Source organism: Zonotrichia leucophrys, chromosome 4 (genome assembly GCF_028769735.1).
Source record: "Zonotrichia leucophrys gambelii isolate GWCS_2022_RI chromosome 4, RI_Zleu_2.0, whole genome shotgun sequence".
NCBI lineage: Eukaryota > Metazoa > Chordata > Aves > Passeriformes > Passerellidae > Zonotrichia > Zonotrichia leucophrys.
Genome location: NC_088173.1, coordinates 44086514 through 44107968, shown reverse-complemented (window position 1 = coordinate 44107968; position 21455 = coordinate 44086514). Strand labels below are relative to the sequence as shown.

The window sequence follows — 21455 nt, the reverse complement described above, 5'->3', positions numbered from 1 at the left end:
GAAAAACTTTGAAAAACACGAACATTTAAAAATTCCAGAAGAAGACACTGGCTTAAGTTTAGGAATTTTTCCCCTCCTTCTTGTCCTGATTTATAATCCAGGCTCAGATTCCTACGTCCCCAGGCTCCCAGTGTGGCATGCTGGAGGCTGCCACCTGGTGAGAGAGCTGGGAGTACAGAGATTTAAGGGAAAAGACTAACAATTACCAGGAATGTAGCAGCTGAGTTTCTATCCAAGAGGAATGCTCCTGCAGACCCTTTTTCCACCTGTGTTGAGCTCACAATGCCCATGCAGCAGGAGCTGCAGCAGCCAGCTGCAGCCCCCCTCTATCTGCACACAGCTCTAACTTACCTGAAGGTTTCTTGACTTGAGCACAGTGCTGTGACTGATGTGGAAGATGGATAGATAAATGTCCACTATGTTGAGCCCTGAAAGATGCCAGCACAACCTGACCCAATTAATCTTCCTGCAGTGCCTGAGCTCTAATGGGTGCCCAGGCACACACCATTCATCACCCCATACATATCCATCATGCTGCAGCACGTACAGGGCCTGGCAGGGCTCCGTGACACCTGGGGACAGGGCACCTCTGCAGCTGCAAAAGGCAGGTTCTCCAGCTCATTATTTAACTTGGCCCTAGAACAGAGGAGCCAAAACCTCTCACCAGCACTACTGAGGTCTTATCAAGACATGCAAAGAAACCAGATTCTTTGACACAACTTGCTTATTTTGACAAAAAGGAAAAGCTCCTTTGCATTGAGTTTTTGAAGCTCTTTTTAATTATGGGGTGACCCTCAGAGATTCCCCCAGGATGAGTGACTCCACTTTGACACTGTGTATTAATACAATGACCATGCCACCCTAATCAGCATTTTCACATCTGCTGGAAAAGCAGCTCCTGACACCTCATTCGCTCTCACAGAACTCAACATAGCTAGGGAACTCCCTCATCAAGGCTTAAGTGGCCAACTGGGAAACAACTTTCACCTGCAAATTGTTACAAGGGACCTTAAGTGGAGTCTCAAATCCATCTCCATCCCAGTGCATACCATTCCTTTCTCACGGCTACATGGAAAGAAAACACAGCAAATGGGCACACAATACAGGAGATGCCAGAGCATCCCTGATTTACAGGACAGCTAATGAGCACATGCAACAAAGGCTTGTTGTCTCCCATAAAATCAGACGGATGTTAGCAGTGATTAGAAGCAATTAACTCCATGCAGCACTAAATAACTTGCCATCATTACCATAGTTTCTTTTCCACCCCATTAGATGTATACAGGCAAATATATGATATATAAAAAATATATATGCAGCCAAGGAACTTAGTACTCCAAAGCCACTTCTACCACATTCGGCAGCCTGCAAGTGACAAGCTTTTCCTTCAATCATCCTGATGTCAACAGCCATGCAAACACCACAGTAAAAACCCACTGGCTCCAGTAACCTAAGACATATCTCTTGAGTCATCACAAAAACGGCCACAAGGTCTGAAAACTAAGGATGGGATACTGAATACTAACGGTGAAAATGCCACAAGGACACAGCCCAGGGAATTTAGATCCTGTCTGCTCAGACAAGATAGACAGGAAGCCTCACTAGAGGCATCTCAGGCATTCCCTTAGGGCCACCAATCTTTTGGGTCTGTTTCGTAAATAAGAGATTAAGAAAGAGAAAAGCAGTTAATGAACCACTGCTGCAGGTGAATGTTTAAGAACAAGAGCTCCTAGGTGAACTCTGCTTAGCACCCCAAAGTACTTAGAGACATGAGCATGAAAAGTGCTGACTAAGCAGCACCCCTGGGCTACAGCAGAAATCAGGCTGACATAAAGGAGCATCATCCCTCACCTATAAAGGCATTGCTAGAATGACAAGCACTCCAGAGACCTAGGCTCCCAAACCAGCAAAAAAATTAACCTCCTTGTTTTTGTCTTTCCCACAGGACTCCTGTCCAGTGCAAGAATCAGCAAGCAGGATAAGAGTTACATTCCAGCTGGAACAGAATCTAATCTGCAACAGCAATCCAGAGCACATAGCTCAGGAGTCAGTGTGAAAAATTCTGCCATGAACAGTAACCAACCAAACAGCTTTTGGAAGGTGATTTTCCCCAATTCCAAGGGAATAGCTGGTTTGTACTGGAAACAGCAATACAGGGGATTTGAGGTGTTTCTAACAAAGGAATTTTCAAAAGCGGTCTGCACTGGCATTTTATCTGTTTCTGTTCCATTAGCCAACAGCAATATTTACCCAAAGGAATTATCCTCAAATGTATCAACTGTACTAAAAATTATGTTTCTATAATAATGGCATGATAATTTACCTGAACTTTCACTAAGTTTCTACAGAAGGAGTGCTTTGCAAAGCAAAGCTGGTTAGTTAGTAATCCTAGTGGAGATGGAAGGATTAAACATGATCTTTTTCCCAAATCCTCTCCATCACTTTGCAGACTCTGCTGGTGACCAGTAACCACTCAGAGACAAATCTCCACTGTTCCAGTCTTATGCCACAGGTACAAGCTTCACTTGACTACTAGGCAAAGTCAGGTGTCAGAGTAAAGCCCACAGTGCTGCTGCTAGAGGGGTCTAGTGAATATCCAGCCTCTGCTCACGGCTGCTCAATAAGCTGCCATCTGCTTCACTGAGGGCCCAGGTTCTGCTTGAACAGCATTACATAAAACCAACCACCATGGCATTCCATGGCGTTTTGCTTGGCTGGACCAAAAACCTCTTCAAAACACAGTTGCCCATACAACAAAGACATAGGACTCTCAGATCACTGGGACCCATCCCCTAGACAACAGGCACAAGGAAATCCTGTTCTGAATCAGTGCTGTTCCCAGCAGTACCGGCACATCCAGCCCACCACACATCTGCAGCTCCCTGCCAGCAAGGGCTATGCTGGTCAGATGGTCCAAAGCAGCAGTACCTGATGAAATAAAAACCTTTTAGCATAAGGTGTTGTTCATTTTAGTTCCAGCCCCCTGTTCAAATGCTTCACCATGCTCCCATGGAATTAATTTCCCCCTTCCATCTAGCTGGGATTTCCCAGTGCTCCATTTGTCCCTCTCACAGGGCACCTCCAGGAGCACTCAGCTCTGCATTCTCTCACCTTTCATTTAGCAGCTGCAGACAGCAGCAGCATCTCTCTCACTCAATATCTCTAGGGTCCCAGAGTCCCCCAAGAGCACCCACAGCCCACCTCTGGAACTCCCCTCCCAGACTGAACCACTGCAGGACCCCCAGCCTCCATTCCTACCCTCTGCCTTTGCACACTCCCGTACCGTTGCATCAGTACAGTGAATAGAAGCTCCTGGCAGAGGCCTGTGGCTGCCTGTCTGCTCCAGCTGCCCAGGCTCGTACAAATGACAGGGAGATAACACAAGGGCTACAATGAGAGCTCAGTCTTTTTACTGCTCACTACATAGTGCTGCTCACTACATAGATTTCTGCTAAGTCCCAGGATTGCTTGGGACTTTTCCCTCCTTCCCTCAGAATATAAAGCCACAGAGAAATGGCTGGAGGGGAGGGAAGCAAAAAGATGGCGTGTGGTGGTTTGAAATGAGCAAGATGTTAACTAATTTTACTTTTAATCTTCTCTTTTGCTGCAAAGTGAGCCATTCAGGCATCACATCTTCTGCATTTTCCTTGCCTCTTTCAGAGAAGCATATTGGGGCAGAACTTGCCAGCTGTCTGCCTCCTTCGCCTTCTGCTACCATTATCCTGAGGTACCACCCCACCTTCTGGCCCTCCAGCTTGTTGGGGGGGGAGGGGGGGGAGAAGGAAGAGGAGGGAGGGAGGATGGGGAACACAGTTACTCTTACAGCACATCCACGGTGGGGAAGCCAGAATGAACCAGACAAATATTGCAATAGGACATGGCATAGATGGAGAGCTCTGATTTCTCCTAGCAGAGTTTACACCTGCCTCCATCCATCCCCATGCACACCCCCGTGCCCAGAGAGAGCCCTGCACTGCAGTTTCACTGTTGCTGCCTTGCGACTTCATTAACCCTTCCCCATTAAACCCTCCGGTCAGACACAGAGCGCGCTGCCCCTGCCCCCACCACGGGAGAATATTCTGATGCCCGCATTCAGCCAAAGCAGTGACTCAAGCTGGAATGATGCATTTCACCGCCTGTGGGCTCCAAGCACATCCAGCAGCCTGGCAATCCCAGCCCAAATGCCTCGTGCAGCCTTCAAGTAGGTGTAGCTGTTTGCAAAATACACAGCACACAGAGCCTGTGTGTGGCAACAGCTCCACAGCCACAGATGGATTTAAGGGATGTGGAGCATGAGCACATCACAGAAATCTAGCATTTTTTCTATAACACTCTTCACATTAAGAAGCATGAAAAAAAAAAAGGAAACAAAAGAGCATTTCTTCTTATCCACATGCTCAAATATTCCCCTCTTTTTTTTTTTAATTTAATCAAACCCTGCCAATCTAGTGTTCCACCTCAAATGGTGTTAACCCCTTTTGAACTACAAAGTAAGCTGTATTTTAACCACTACATCATGCCCCAGGGGCATACACAGGTAGCCTTTTTTTAGCAGTACAACTGCACCAAACCATACTCTCAGCCCAGTCAGGCTGTTCACCTGCATAGAAACCCAAAATGCTTCACAAAGCAGTTGATCCGCTCCTCTGCTTTCTCTTGTCACACACCCAGCACTCACCAAGAATCAACACAGTGAACAGAGATTACTCCATTGGTACCTTATGCAGTCAAAGACAATACATAGGCTTTTGTCTTTTGCTACTGCTGCTTTTCATAGATGACCTCCTGCCTCTATTCTCCTTGTCTATCCCACAGTGCCTCATCCCACCCAAAACTCCCAGACTGCTGTCTTTTTCTCAGCTGGACACACAGTATGGCCATCAACAGTCCCACCTGATCCAATAAGCTACTCACACCTCTAAGGACACCACCTCACTTAAGTGCTCTACAGCTTCCAGAACTGAGCAGTAGTTATTAGACCTGCCACAATTTATCTACTCAATCTCATCTAAATCAGGTTTAAAACATACAGGGGAAAAAAACCCCCTACAAACCCACACTAACAAGATCAGACAGTTGTAATGTAGAATTCTCATCAAAATTATCAAGGTCATCACACACTGGAAGAAACTGGGGTTTGTATTCCAAGTCCTGAAGTATTCCCTGATAAACAATCAGCCTCACCCATACATCACCAACCATCTAGCAAATGCCAGACAAGATATCTGCTGACCAAAACAAGCTCTCCGGCCAGAATTAGCAACAGTCTCCAATACTTCCTTAGTGACAAAGAATGCTTCAAATAAGACTAATGAATCCCAAGAATTACAGCTGAAATGAAGCTCCGGAGGGCCTTTCAGCCCAGCCTTCTTCAAAGCAGAGTTTTCTGCACTTTAAACTCCTTCTGACAAGAGATGGTACCACATACCTCCAAAGAACTACTACAATTTCAGTATTTTGCATTAGCTTCTGTCACCAACTTTGGCAAGTCTGGGTAGGTGCCAACATCAGCAAGGGAAAAAGGCCTGGTTTTCCACCCACTCCAGCCATGGGAAGGTGTCTGAACAGCAACAGAGAAACAAACCAACCCACTAAGATTTGAAATATTCCACATTCCAGACTGCAGCTGTTAGGTAAGCTGGAGCTGTAACATCAAACACATCCCAACAGCCATAAAAAAAACCTTTCAAGAATCCACTACATCTTATGAAAGCAACTTACACTCTACTGAATCCATGTGCTTTCCAAACTAGGTATTTATTAGTTCCAAGTAGCAATAGCAGTAATAAGCTATCAGCTGTGCTCAGCTGTTACCAGTGGTCTCATGATAATGCTGAAAACTAGACATCTTGCCCAAAACAACAGCCCAGAAAACAGGGTACCACAAAACTACAAATGAGCAGTCTGAGAAGCAGGTCCTGCGTACCAGCGCTAAACTGGATCACCACCCATCATCCCAGACTGATGGGCAGACAGAGCCTTCATCCTTTCCCTCTGCACTGCTCCCTGCTTTGAAATCAACTCTGGAAACCATATGCCATAGCAACATAAATGAACTATTAATCTAGTGAGCAGAACTCAGAATTTACACATGGCTTTGTTTTAAGCACAGGCTTTTTCTTGTCCATCGAGTATATGGTGCCTTTCTTGTTCTTCTGGTATTTCATTTTTAAACTACTTACCCATCTAGAAAACACACAAGGTCCTAAATTATCAGTCTTCTCTAAATATCAGCAGAAGGCAACACCACAAACTACACACAAATCCACAGGAACCTTTTGGTTTTGTTACATGCCCTCTCTGACACTGGCACCTCTGCTTGCTTTCACGGATGAAATCCAGGAGGTGGCATTCATTTATACCAACAGTTAGCCTGAGTAATGGCTAAGTGTGGGTTCCCAGAGCTGCCGGACAGGCTCTCTATGACCTGTGTGTTCCAGGTACGGAGAGGGCACAAGTGGCCAACCCTGCTTGCAGGTTTTTCTTCACACAAGCAAGTGTTTGCAAGCAGCCCAAGCAAGTGACTGCAGACACACAGAACACTGCAGTTCAGCTCTCAATGTGCCACTGCTCAGCAGTGTGCCAACAGAACCCACCTCAGATGTCTGACATGCACAGACAGGTGACCTTTCCCCACATCTGGCCCAAGAGCTCTGCTTTCTCTCCAGCTGCACACATACAGCTGCTGAGTTACCCCAGTTTCCAGACAAGACTAAGACACTTGCTCCCCTATCAGGCAGGCAGGCAGCCATAACCTCTGCAGCCATCCTCTACTGCAGTGGCAGCAATATTACTAACAACAACATAGGAAATACAGAGTGCTAGGTCCGTGGGAACACAACAGAATAGTCATACCTCTTGCCTGAGCCTTTTTTCTACTCTTCCATGCAGGTTCTGCCCTTGGCATTTTTTATTTTTCAAACATCTTTTTCTGAAGCCTTCTGAAAACAAAAATGCTTTGAACACTACACTTCCGAGGCCCTTTATTCTTAACTGCTATTAAGCAAAGCTACCCAAGAGACATTTCTTGCACACAATGAGTTCTGCAAACGAGAACTGAAGGGTTAGAACTAGCCTGGCTGTGAGGAAGACACAGCTGATGCTAAGGGGGACTGACAACCTCTGGTGTTACTCTCTAGTTAGTCTGATGACTTACTCTTAGAGCAGACAACATGAAATCTTTTTTACACTGTTATAATCAGGCTCCCACCAATGAGAAAAATTAAGGACTCTTCCTTCCCACTGCAGCAAAAAACATCCATTTTAAGTGCCTGCACAAGGTTTAGGAGTTTTGCATCTGGACTCTGCCATTTAAAAACCTGCTTTGTATTTTTCACAGAAACAACACCATCTATTTATACACGGACAGAACCTTCGCTGTTCCCTTTTTTCAGCATGACATACTGTCCCCACCCAAATTCAGTCCTGGTCTACTTACTATTACTCTAATTTGGTTTCTGAAGCAACATGTTCATAGCCAACCAAACCAGCCCTCACCAGAAGCATCTGCACAAGACAACACATCTCAAAGACCTCAGATACCTCATTTGCACACAGAAACACAGGACTGGAAGGCAATCCCTGAAAAGGCATCTAAAATGACAGAAGAATTTCCATTTTATGCTTACAAACAGATTTTCAGAAGTGACTACTGATTCCATGTGTTTCAGTTTCTCCATTTTTCTCTCTAGGTAAGCATTTAAAAAACTGGATTTCAAGGCACTCCACTTTACATCAGTTCTCCCCAGGATGGAATTGCAGCATTTGGTATTCCTAGAAAAATCTTGACTAGCAAAGAGACTCAATTTCATGTGAATTAATGATGTTCTGGAGAAAAATAAGTAATAATTCAGATTCGAAGCAGTTTTAATCTACCTGGTTCACACGCCAGAAACATCTTGTGCAAGCTGCATAAACTCTAACATTTTATATTGCAAGGGGAAAAGCTTACCTTTGGAAAAGGCCACTCTCAAATTCAGAGCACAGCAAAAAACACAAGGAAGCTACTGTGCCACACCACAGTGCATGCCTTGCTACTGACCATAAAAACCCCATTCACTTTATACCTGAAGCACTGCTGAACAAAAGTTATGATGATGGAATAGCACAAACCAGACTTTTCTAAACACTGCCATCTCTTAATTTCTTATTTGTCTCCACCACACTGATGTCTTGCAGGCTCCCCTTTAATGTCTGTGCATGAGTTATTAAATAAATGACTGTGTGCAGTGGCAGTGGCCCATGACACGCAGCCATTCCGCACTCCCGATGCAAATGCAGCGGGATGGATGAAGCTGTCACGCTGCATCCTCAGAAGGATATTTGTTAGCCTCATTTTGCTGCTGTCATGGGCTGTAGATGTTACTCCGGCCTACCCTCATGCCAACAAGAGTTCAGAAGGCACTGCAGGGAAAACTCACTGTGGAAAGCGGCACAGAAAGCGCCCAGCTTCCCTACGCAGCTTTCAGAAGAAAATAAAGACATTTTATTACAAGGTAGAGAAAACGCAGGTTTAAAAACACACATATATGCTCGAAAAGGTGTCTCATGCTAGGTTTTGAGGCTGAACTTCCCAGTCCCTTTGCAGTTCTACAATAGAGTTCTCAACATCAGCTGCTCCAGCACATCTACAATCCGTCCTGGTTGGGTATAAAATTATCATACGAAGATACAGGGAATGAGTAACTACCCCCTAACTGACAGCAAGAGTGGCAGAGCAGCACAGCTCGAGAGGCTAACGTGGTTGAACACCTCCCTGCCAGCACCACAGAGCAAAGGGACCCAGCTGCTATTCACCTTCAGTCAGCTGCTGCGTTCTCCATCAGGACTGTTCATCCCAGCAGTCATTTCTGAGGCAAGTACTTGTGTACTCTGAATGGCTGTGATGCAACCAAAGTTACTTAAGGACAGCCACTAGAAGTTGGCAGCTTTTGACAGGGTAACACAGATAGGACTCAAGTGTCTCTAAGAGAAGCCAGGATTACTCACTGTATTCCTCCTGGTAATTCAATCCTCACAGATTACCTACTTCTACACATCCCACTTCCCCCAGTTTGACCCAGTCAGCAGCACCCTTATGATCCACACACAGACACACGCAACCACTCCGCCATATACACACACACACATGCATCTACAAATTATAAAAGCCAAAATAACTTTGGCACAACACAAAGAGGTGGTTGTCAACAAAAACAGATGGTCAAAGAATTGGGCAAACACTCAGAGTTCCAGAAACGAAGCTTTTGCTTTCATTCTAAATGCCACACTTCTTACCCAGCTCCAGACAAGAGGATACATGGAGCCAGTCACAAGCTCGCTTCCTGCCAGGCTTCTCTGTTTTCATGACAAAATTAAGAGTCCACAGATGGAATAACTCAAAGCTAATTTTTACACAGGTTGGTTTTCCCTCTCTCCCTCCTCCCCACGATTCCAAACAACAAGAATAACATATTGTACGAAATTAAAGAAACAACTACAAGGAGGGGGGAGTAAAGTTGCAGTGAGGTCATTTTGTTGCTATGACTTCAGTTATGCAGGGAGTTTTATTTAATTTGAGAAATTATTTCTTTCGCACTGTGCCTCAGGAAGTCTGCTTCAGCCAAAAGCCTGACAGTATCACAATCGACCATTCCAAGTTCGTATTTCCTCCAGAAATTCAAGGCAACTATCTTATTCTTGCTCTGGCCCGTGACCCTACTGCCACCAACTTACAACAGTCCAAACTTTCTCCCAGCCCTCTTACTCCACTCTTTCCTCCCCTCTCCCAATTCCAGTTGGCAAGTTGGATTCCCATTCCCACTGAATTCAACAGACCCCAGTGGAAAACAGACAAGGTAAATCCTAGAGGTTGCCTAGAGATTGCCTTGCTCACAGCACAGTATATCCTGGGTACTTGCTGGACACTCTGAAACAGTGCATACATGGAATCTAGTTCAATGTCAGAAAACAAACACAGTATTAATAAAGCAGGAATATCTAGCAAAGAATGCGTTCATCCTTATCCCTTAAATAAGTTCAGAGAGATCTCAGCAGCATATTGACTTATTTTTCGTTTCTTTCAAATGGGCATTCCCAAGCACTTGGCCAGCCCCAGCAGTGTACAAATCTATGGGCTGCATTAAGGCTGACCACCTCCAAGAGCTGCCACTTGCCAACCAGCACTGTCCTATCAGGCTTCACTTAACAGCAGAAGAATAAAATCCCGCTGCAGTGCATTTAAAAACTTAGGTAAAATGTGGTTTTGCTGGGACAGAGGAAAACAAAACATTTTTTACCTGAACACCCAAAGCTTTGAGCAGAGAGTGCCTGGCCAGCTTAATGTTAAGGGTTTCCTGGGGGTCAATTCAGTATAAATTCTGCATCATTTACAGAAGCTCTGCCCAAATGTCTAATTTTCAAACTGTAAATTTTTTTCAGGCTGACATACTACAACCCAGTGCCAACACTGAAAACAGCCCACATAAAGGGCCAGCAGCTGCCACGAAATCTAGTACAAGTAATGAGTTACTTGCAACTGATTGATACCAACATTTAAAGCAGCTGAAAAACAAAAGCCTATCAGGAGACTTAGCCACCTTCCCTCCAAGCTGTTTTCACCACTGACTGCTATGTATGGACACAGCAATACATTTCCATTTACCATACCCAAGGAATTTCTGCTCTGCTCCAGCTTGAAACAACCACCCAGTTACACATGGCTCTGTGCTGTTCACAAGGCCAAGCAGAAGCACTAAGAAAGCACAATTTCCACTCAGGTGTGATGGTACTGTCTTCATGGTGACACTCCTGGTCCTTAAACTTTGCATTCAGTCCCTTCTTCTCTATGTTAGAGTTTGCACATCCCTCCCCCCCAGCACACAGCTACCAGAAAGAGCCAGTTTGCCCACACGCACCCATTATCTGGATCTGCCCTCCATAAAGCTCCCATTATAGACTGAGCTGAGTACTCATTAGCCACAGCCAACGCTACAAACAACTGAGGTCAGCTGACTGAGAGACTGACCTTTTGAGTATCGTGCCTCCAAAATAAACTGCACCATCCACACCATTTGATGTCCTGGTTAATTGGAACCTCTTTTTCCTGCATTTTGTCAAACACAGTAAATGTCACAGCAAATTTTAAGTGACAAGAACTTGGAAGACACATTTAATTTCCCAGTGGCATACAACAAACTAATCCAGTTTGCATTATGCTTGTTAGAGCTGAACTCAAAGGTCCAATGCATAACTACAGTTTGAGGAATGTTCATTTACAGATTAGCTCCTGCCCTCTGACCTCAGCAGGGGCTTAATTTACAATGATGCAAACTCAGCTGCACTGAGCTCCAAAGGCATTCATGGGGAGCTCAAAACTCCTGACCAATACATGGACAATGCTCCAGCACTGCTGCTTTACCTCACCACAGAGCAGGTGGGAAATCTAAGGATGGGCCAGGTCAGATCCTTCAGGTCACACTGCATCTCCCTGTAAGCTATAAGAGGCTGGCACATGCTTTGGCTTGGGCATATTCAGATAGAGCTCAAAAAGTTCTGACCCTCACCTTTTCTTCCCAATCTAACTTGCAAGTGTATAAGGGTTGAATACTCTCCTACAGAAAAGTAACTCCACATGTTGATATGGATTAGAATTTTAACTCCTATGTTGAATCTCATATTTCAGACCTCAAGGAGTTTCTGAACTATCTTTCTTTATTAAATGTGTCTTGTACTAAACCTTCTCTTGCTTGTGTTTGATGGAGAATTCACCTCCTTCCAAACCCACTATATGCACTGCAGTTCAAGGAATATCCATAGAAAAACAATCTCAGCCCAGAAGATGATTATTTAGGCAACTGTTTTTTTCTATTTCATTAGTTATCTTTCCCACCTCATCACTTCTACACAACCTTGGTCAGTTTGCTCTTGAAGCCATTCATAATTTACTACACACCCTCCCTTTCAGTATATATAGTTACTTACATAAGCATACATTCAAATGCCAGAGGCAAGTCTTAGGATTAGCTGACTACTCTTAATATGTTAAATTCCAGTGTACCTTTGTAACACAGAGATCTCCAGCTGGGGAAAAAAAATCCCAAACGACCTTAGGAACATGAAACATATTTTAAGCAAGCATTACCAGGAGCACCTTTTCAAAGTCCCAGATGACAGGAAAGATGACTCCATAGCCATGATAAACTGTCTCCTTAGTGGATTTAATGGCTGTCATTTAAGATACTATTTTCCTTCCTGTTGGCTGCACAATACAAAACCATCACATACCCTTTTTCTGGTTTGAAAGCACCACGGGGGCAGGGCACACACAAGGTTTCACAAAGGACAGACCACGTCCTACTCTAGGTACAAAAGCTTCACCTAGTCATGAGCGAAATGATGACAACTAACAATGGCAGCTCCATCCAGAAAAACCCAAGATTGCCCACGGCTTCCTCAATTTCCCAGAGCTTGATTAGTGCAGCCTGCTCCTTGGAGATTGCCAGGCTCTGAACCAAGTGTTTGGGTAACAAAGAATACACAAAGCTGCAGCCAGTACACCCACACAATCCACCAAGCACATGTGATGTGTATGACAGAGCAGGGCTCCATGGACAGACACGGCCACACCTTCTCCTCTGGGACTCATGGGGCTACAAATCACTTAATCTAGGGAAAAGACAGCTCTCATCAGAAAGGTGAGCAGTGAAAGACCAGTGCAAAGCTGGGAACAAAGCCATAACTACAATGTAAGAGCAAAGTCTTGAATAAAGCTTTTCAGAGTCATTTAGGAAATAATACATTCCATTCATGGCTAGCTCAAATATGAGCTTCTGCATACTGCCAGAGTCATCCACTAACTCCACTAGCCTGCTCTGCCTTGCACAGACCACCTTGATTCACCACTGCCATAGGTCCAGGATCCTTAAACAGGGGAAAAAGTCATCTGCCCCTCTTCTCTAAAGCCCAAAAACCAGAGAGCTTCCTGCTTGCTTTTGACAACCAGTGAGCCAGGCAAATTTAGCTCAGACAGTAACAAGTCATTGATGTACTTTCAAGAATTCTAAGCTCCCTTTGTTTCACACCATTTCTGCAGTGGCTTCTTTCAGAAGAACATCTGCTCTAGCCCACACCATCCAGCCCAGCACACTCTGACAGAAACCAGCAGCACATAGTTTGTCAAGAGACACAGAATAAAGCAGGCCCACGGGGACACTCATTCAGGACACACAGCCAGTCCCTTAACAATGTGCACGTCTGGGACTACCTCAGCTCAGGATGGCTTTCCTCTGTTTAACAATTATCCCCAAGTTTCTATTCTGCACTCATTCAGACTTCACCCCTGCCAGACAAGCCATCACTCAGGCAAGCGAGACCAGTCAGCAAACCTGCACTCTGCTCCCTGGAGCCCTCCCGGCTGCCTCACTGCTCAGCCACACCTTCATCTCTGGCACACCAAATCATATGTTCAGATCAGTACAGACAGCTCGCCTGAGGATCCTCCATCACCAAAACAAAGGTCTCTATCCCCTCCATATGTGGGAGACAGACAGCAGATGTATGACAGAGAATCCTTCAGTCTTAGGCACAGTTCTGTCACACATTTGGAACCTGCCGTGGCGTGGGAAGATTGTGACACAACACGAGCAAGGCAACTACCCAGTGCTGTTCCCAACTGTGCCGTCTCACAGTCATCTCAGCTCCTAGCCCAAGCTTTCCTGACAAACCTCCTTGTTCCTACCCTTACAACTTCCTGCATCTCTCTTCACAGAGCAATGCTGAAGAGTTCAACTCCCACAGGAACTCTCCATATTTCACCATATTTATTGCTTTGCAAGAAGATAAAAAGCAAACACCAAAAGAAATGGGGAGGAGGAGGGAATGGCCAAATCCTCACTGCAAGGTCAGGCACTAATACACCATCAAAGTGGTAACAAAGAAACTCACAGTTAACATGTCCCTTGGGTGACATCATGTACATTCCTGTATATCCTGTCTCCTTTCCCCATCTGCCCCTTAGTCTCTGTGCTGATTCCCGACAGGCCAGACCTACTGAGACACATTGAACGAGGCCTGCCCAATGAGGAATACTGCATGGGAATTTGGTAAAGATCCAGTGGACACCCCACTGACCCTTCCCCTTTTTCCTTCTCTCCATCTCCACTTGGAAATGGATTCCATCTTTACCCTGCTCAGTAACTGACCTGCACTGGTTGCATCCTTTCTCTGGGCAGCTTAATTTCTAATTCTAGGCACTTGGTAGCTGGTCTATTTCCTTTCCCACAGGAAAGGAGGACCCTGCCACATGACCAGAGACACTGCTCAGACAGCAGGGAGCCTTCCTGCCCAGACACCATGATCAATGCATCCCAAACAGCAGCAACTGCTCCCTCCAACTCTTTCAACTACAGCTAAATCCTTTGCACACAATTCTCCAAAAGCTGCAGAAGGCACTGAACAGCCTGAAACCTCTGCTCAGATACTCCGCTTGGGATGCAGATTGGCTTTCAGCACCAGCAGCTGAACACGTGACTTTAATTCTTCACCACTCAAAAAACAGCCAGCACATATCCACCTACAAGCCAGAGCCCTCTAAAGCAAGCCTAGCAACTTCACATTTTGCATGGCCATTAAGACCACTGCCTTTGGCCCACAACAGAGGAACCCTGCTCAGGTGTGATTCACTCAAGTGACTGAGCACAGAGGAAGAATTCCCATACCCTGAAAGAACAAGTGCTCTTTTTCAACTCGTCCATCATATTTCTTCTCTAGGACACTAACTATTAAGGCCATAAGTTCTATTGACCTAGAACAAGTTCTATTGATCTTAAAACAAGTCCTTTGGAATAATTCCTCTTGTTCACTCATTCTCAGATGGCAACTTTTAGGATCTTGAATTCAAGTACTACACAAAAAATTTTAATAAAATACAGAGTCTCTATTTTAGTCTAGTCCATACAAAATGGACTAGGCTACACGGCTCCAGAAGCGTAAGAGCCTCGAGCACTAAAGATACATTAGCTAGAGTCCTTAGCTCTGTCCCCCTACCTCTACACCTTTTTCCCTGGCATTTACCTGCTTCCTCCATTCAGACTGCAGGCTCTGCAGCCTCACTTGCCTTGTGCCCTTATTTCCTCCAACATGTGATACGAGCAGCTTGAGCTCCAACCACTGAACACAGAAGTAGAAAGTGATCAACTCACCCTATGCAGCCTCTCACCTACATATTCCCAACTACCTCTCCAGCCACAGCACATTCCAGCAGTTTACTGCTTCAGCAAGAAACTCTGTAGTCTCTCAGCAACAGCCTTAACAGAACACTGTTATCTGTTCATCTCCAGCCATCATGTTAGCTCAGACATCATTTAAGTCTGCTCACTTCATTCTGCCTCAGGCCCAGATCACATCAAGCAGACCAACCCCAACCAGAACCACGAGCTCTCTAAAGCCTCAATTAGCCAAGCAGAGGCTTCTGTACAACTGAGGAAGCCTCTCTAATGAGAGCTTTCCTTCCAGCTCTTTGATTAAGCAAAGTGGCCAGAACAGCAAAAGTGACAGAAATGTTCACTGGGAGCCTTACATTTAGCCTGTGTAGGCAGGCAAGCCAACAGCAGCTGATGGAATATGTGAGCACACACTCCATGATGGAGAGCCCTGGGAACAGACAGGCAGAGCTCTGCACCACAGTGCTGCTGCCTATTTCTTACAGCGCTTACCCCAACAACGCTGCATGCACAGTCCATTGAGCTTTGAGCTCCCTGTATCATGGATGGTTTATCTGAAAAATGGGAGCAAGACAGAACTGCAGAGGTTTCCTCAGCTAGCAGGAGCAAAGATGGAAAGGGGAAAGACGCACACAGAATAAGGAAAATATCATATAAAAGGTAAAAATTACACATGAAATACAACTTAGTGAAAGCCTGAGTCTTTACCAGAGGTTAGTAATTCTTTACCATAGGACTTTCATGAGTCAGTATCAAGGGCAGCAGGGGCAGATTCACACTGTGCAGGTTCTGAGACCAGCGAGTAGAAGGTTCCTTCATATTAAGACAAATCACAACAGCTCTTCTGGAAGAGATAAGTGGTGGATGGCTGGGACCCTCTACAGCTCTTGGAATTCCCTTTAAACACCCTAGGGCCATAGCAAATGCAGCACTGGACACCACTTTTGAGCTGAGGCAGTGGTATCAGTGGTATACACTGGATACCCAGCTGCCTTCTCCTTAAAACAGCCATCATCATCTTATTTAAGAGCCCCCTGCCTTTATTTCACATTTCTCCACAGCTGTCCATGAGTGCTGTTATATTTGAGCAGTACAGAGCAGCCCCAATAAGCACTGCCACTAGGAGCGTGTGCCTCCTACTGAATCCAAACTTCAGTACCTCGGCCAGCAGAAGCAGGAACAATTTAGTAACTCAAGCAAAACACCATTGACAGCTTCCTTTTACACCATTCTTCTGGAAGCCAGAGTCCACTGAAATCCATGCAAAACCTTAGGTTTATCCATAATGTTCTGCAGACATGTCCTGCAGAAGCAGTGCTACGCTTCCCTCTGGAAGCCATAGCTGTGTGCAGCAACCAGAACCAGACATAGTCAGGCAAGTCACAAAGAGCTAAATGCTCATTGCCAACAGCCACTCCTGTTTCCTTTCAACCCTCAATAGCCAGAGGGTTAGCATGTACATCCTGCACCTTTAAAAATCATCTTAAATCTAACATTTTTTCTGCCATTGTCCTGTCAGATAGGATAATTTTTTAAGTCATGGACTGCTGTATGTTACACATAATTGAGAAAATTATTTCAGATAGCTATTACAATGCTCCAGTGACATTTCTTTCACTTGACCAGCAATATCTCTAACAGCAGCCATCCTCCTCAAGATTTAGTGCTGTAGATATTGTCCTACCCAAACAATTTTCCACAGTGGTAGGTGATTGGTCCTGCCTTTATTTTCCCCATCAAACATTACTTGAGGAAGTAAAACCTTCCTCCTTACTAGGCTCTTAAGTCTTCTCTATGGTTAGTTAATGTATAAGATCTGTCAGCTCTTTCTTCCCAGGAAGAACAGCCACCTCATGCTTTCCTGAAATTACCATACAGATTGCTTATGGAAGTACTAACATGATTTTCCTTATTTAGAAGCCAACAGCTGTGTAATATCACATGTTCTATTCAGGCTGGTTTGTGTCAAGCTTGAGCTGTCAAAAGCACACAGGCTGGCTACAGAAGCAAAAGCATGGAGGAGTTCACTCCTGGACCACTGGGCTTGCAATAGACAGACCAGAGCAAGTCAAGACATTAACAACCAACAATATTCTAACTTTTGGCTAGGGACTCCTACAGGAACCATTGCAACACTGGAGGGTTGCAATCCGCAAGGCTTGGCCTCACTGGGAGCACCGGGCTAGCCTTTCTTGAGGAGAACCCAGGCAAGGCCAGCCGGCCACAAACAACCCAGCAAGAGTCACAGCACTGAAAAACTATCTAAGAGTCCCTGCAGCTTGTCCTAGGAGTGGCTGGAATCCAGTGAACTGGCACATCCTCACATACCTAAAACAAAGCTGGAGGACAGACTTAAGGTCAAATATCAGCCCCTAACCCTGTGCCAAGCTAACAAGGTTAAACAGAGGGTCCTGAATGATCACACATGAAATTTAACTCCTCTTTGCCAGCCTCAAAATTTGTGACCAGAGGCACAAAGTTATTAACCAAGTGATACCAGAGGTGTTTAACTCAACTCCCCTCCCTTGGGAGAAGACTTTTAGCATATAGCTAAAAGACTAGCATGAATTAAAAAAAAAAAAAAAAAAAAAAAATCAAAAACAAAACACCAAAGCCCAAACTCAGTAGGTTTGAACAGAAAGAAAAGCATCTAGAATTTGAAAATAAAGGAGAAGGAGGTGTTTAGGGAACATTTACACTCCATTTGTCTCATGTGCTAACTAGCTAACATCATATTTCCCAAATGGCAAAGCCTTCCATTGCCTTGCATTTCTCATGTCTCAGGGCTCAGACACCAGAGACATCAGTCAGAAAATCACCCCTTTGTACCACCATGATCTACCCTGGCCCAAGGCACTTCAGAACACATTGGGCAACACACTGCAACAAGAACACAGTTAAGCACCTGCTCAGGTTAAGACCAGTCCCAGAACCCTTTCTTTCACTGCTGCACACACGCCACAACCCTGCAGGCACAATTCCTAGCAAGTTACAAGGTAAAGGCTCCTCTTGTCTCCCTAGTTCTTAAAGCCCAATAAAAATTATTTACAGCCTCTCCGGGCTATCTGGTTTAATCCTTTCCAGCTCAAGTATGACATTTGCTGGGACACTATTAGGTTTCTTACAGTGCTCTGACTAGCAATCACATCTGTACCTGACTGTCAGGGGACACTCTTGGCTGAGCCAGCCACCCTGGTCTATGCTGAGAGCTCTGAAATTTCTCAATTGAAACATTTGAAAGTTAATGAACCCTTCTAACACAAAGCTCCCACAGCTCAAGAGCTCTTTTATGAGCCCAGCACACCGTGGATGCACAGGAAAACCTCACTTCAGGCAGGCCTCTCTTTCCAGAGCACACCCAGGCAGAAGGTCAGACTGTGAGGCACAGCAAAAAGGCCCAAAAAGCACCACCCGCAGGATAGCTGGATGGCTCTGCCACGTGGTGCTTCAGGCTACAGCCTGCTCAAAATAGGGCTGGCCATAATCACAGGCCCTCACTGGATGAACACATGGCTGCTATAAATGTCAAACCACTCTTAACTCCCTGGAAACAGTCATCCACTCCCAGCCACTGTTCAAATGTGAAATAAATATAAAAAAATCTCAAGAGTCATTTACATAGAAATGTCATAATGGGGAAAAAAAGACAATCTTTTCAAAGCAATAATTTACTTACGTGCATCTTCATTTGAACTTTGGTTCATCTTTCAGGAACACTTCTCTGTCCTGTGAACTTCAAGCAGAGGGATCTAGAACCAGAGCCCATCCCCTGTGCTCCCCACAGTTCCACATGACCATTGGTAAGCCCCAAAATCCATCAGTACCCCAGGACACAAGAGTCAGACACAGAGAACTGGTGCCGTTTTTACAGGCATTGAACAGGTTCTTCCACAGAAGGCAGGAATGGGAGGCAGGACCACGGAAAACCAGTGCCTGTGCTCCAGAAGCACAATCTTCTTCCGACTTCCACTCACACCAGCCCATATTCCTCCCTCCAGAACTGCACACCTGGCCCAAATAACACCACCCAGCCTAGGGACAACACTGCATTTAACTGGGAGCATTGGAATGAGGCCCAACCCACACCCAAGTGCAGGGCACTAGGCTATCATTGCCATAGCATTAAAAGAGACTGGTTTGTGTTTTTCAGGTCTTGGGTCTCATTTTTTCCCCTTGTTTTTTAATTGCTAAGCCTGCAATTGGGGTTGAGCATGGGGAAGGGGGAAGGGAACAGAATCTGGTGAACAGCTGGGGCCTATCACTTTTCATTGCAGGTCTTGGAGAGATGTGGTTGACAGAGTGATGCACAGAGGCTGTCCCAGTTAATGACTTCACCATTCTCCATCATTATCCCCATCATTAGGAAATTAGGAGGACAGAAGGTATTTACTGTAAACCTGCCACCTCCCAAGGAGAGATAAATAGAAACTGATAAATGGGATCTTCTGGTGCTGTTCGTCTATTAACCTTCTGCTTCCCAGTTTAGGCATATGCGTGCTATCCTGCCATTAATATCCAGTAATTGGCATAGCAGTGGGCAACACGCTCCTACCTTGAGCGTCAAATATCTCCTGTGCTGCGTGCAAGTGCACAGCCACATGCACCACAGCTCTGCGGCTGGGTTTGGGGAGGGGCTGCCATGCACTGCTCACACCTCAGCCCCTCAGCTGAGCGAGCAGCCAGACCTGCTGGGTCTGAGCATCAGGCATGGATTTGATGGCAGGACACGTGGGAGGAGGAGAGGGCACTGTGTGTGCATGACCTGCCCTGCATGGAACCAACAAACCAGCACGTAGGGACATTGGCACCTCCACACGAGCTGCTGTGTGTTCTGTCAGCCTACCTGTAAATACAGTCACAAACGCATCCCGGGATGAGAGTCCCACTCACCACGATCTCTCAGCATCCAGGAAAGAAGCATTTTCCACACCACCTCAAAGCTGTGTGTTCTGCAAGCTGCTAAAAAAAAAAAAAAAAAGCAGGGTTCTGAGAACTTGGAATTGATGGACTCACCTTGCTGGTCAAAAACCAGCCAAAGTTTCAGAAACCTGGACTGACACTTCTGCAGCTCCCATATGAAGGGCTCTTTGCATGTGCTGACTTGCCTCACTCCCACAGACTGAACCTCTACAAAGGAACAAGTCCTCAGAGGGACAAACTGAGCCATTTCTTCCCTCAGCAACCCAATCCTGCAAGGTTGAAGCAAATCCATACTCAGACCAGGATATTACCCATGTGCAAAGCAGGCCCACTGGCAGATCAAACAACTACAATTCTCTTTGTCGTTTCTTCAACTTAGAAGATCATACCTCCGCTTTGGAAAAACCCTGACCCGTTGCTACTTTCCTCTACTACCTGACATTATTAACTGCTTTACTTACCCTACCTCTAGCATTTTGCTATGAACCAGCACTATAGTTCCCAATTCACATGGGTGTGCAGGTGAGTACCAGCAGGAGACACCAGCCAAGATGACAGCTGCATTTCTGATGAGGAACAATCAGAACAACTTAACACAAGTCTTAAGACACCCACGTTATTATGGCAGCATTTATCAACATGTAACCTTTTCCAGAAGTTCAAAGCAAACAGAGGGCCTATTTTGGCATGTACTAACCTGGCAAGCAGCTCATCTGCTCTGTGTTGGATGGATGGCTCCAACACCCTGGAAGACAAGTACTGCAGGCAGGAACCCCACTTGCTCCTTCCACATGCACTCTTGCACACATCAAGCCAGTGCAAAGCCAGCGTGACTGTGATGGTGAGTTCTAATGGGAACACCGGTATTAATTCCCATCTGTCTAAGCAACTGGCAGTGTCCATCAATTACAGCAAGAGCCAACTAACAGTTGCAGCTGCAAAATAATAAAAGCAGAATTAACATTTCAAGTTCCTGTCATTCACCTGAATTTTTTACAGTTGTAATTAGCAAGCTGCAGAAGCTGTCAACAATCAACATCAGCCAATCTGTCTGCACCAGGAACGCAACCGCCTGCCAGAAATTGTCTTCGACAGGTTTTTTCTCCCCTTGCTTCCCTCCATTAAAATTTTCCCTTCAAACCCCCCTAAAACTCTCATCTCTTTTACCACCAGTCACTAGAATTGAGCATGTCAAAACAGTGAGAGACAGAATGACTGACACTTAACTGATAAAGTCATAATTATTTCCTTGCTCCAAAGCTCAGTACCAAAACATGCTGCTGTCTGTCTCCCCAAGCCTCTGCGTCCCTGCCAGTAAAGAACCAGTGCTGCAAC

General features: G+C 45.4%; 1 long non-coding RNA gene across 1 annotated transcript in view; it reads right to left on the bottom strand.

The window, feature by feature from the left end:
- LOC135446937 (uncharacterized) overlaps positions 1-20896 on the bottom strand; it is a 179164-nt gene extending 158268 nt beyond the window's left edge. The window contains exons 1-2 of the long non-coding RNA XR_010439939.1: positions 20818-20896; positions 20044-20159 (exon numbers count right to left, since the gene is read on the bottom strand). This is a non-coding gene — a long non-coding RNA (uncharacterized LOC135446937). The remainder of the gene's footprint in view (positions 1-20043; positions 20160-20817) is intronic.
- Positions 20897-21455: the final 559 nt, after the last annotated feature.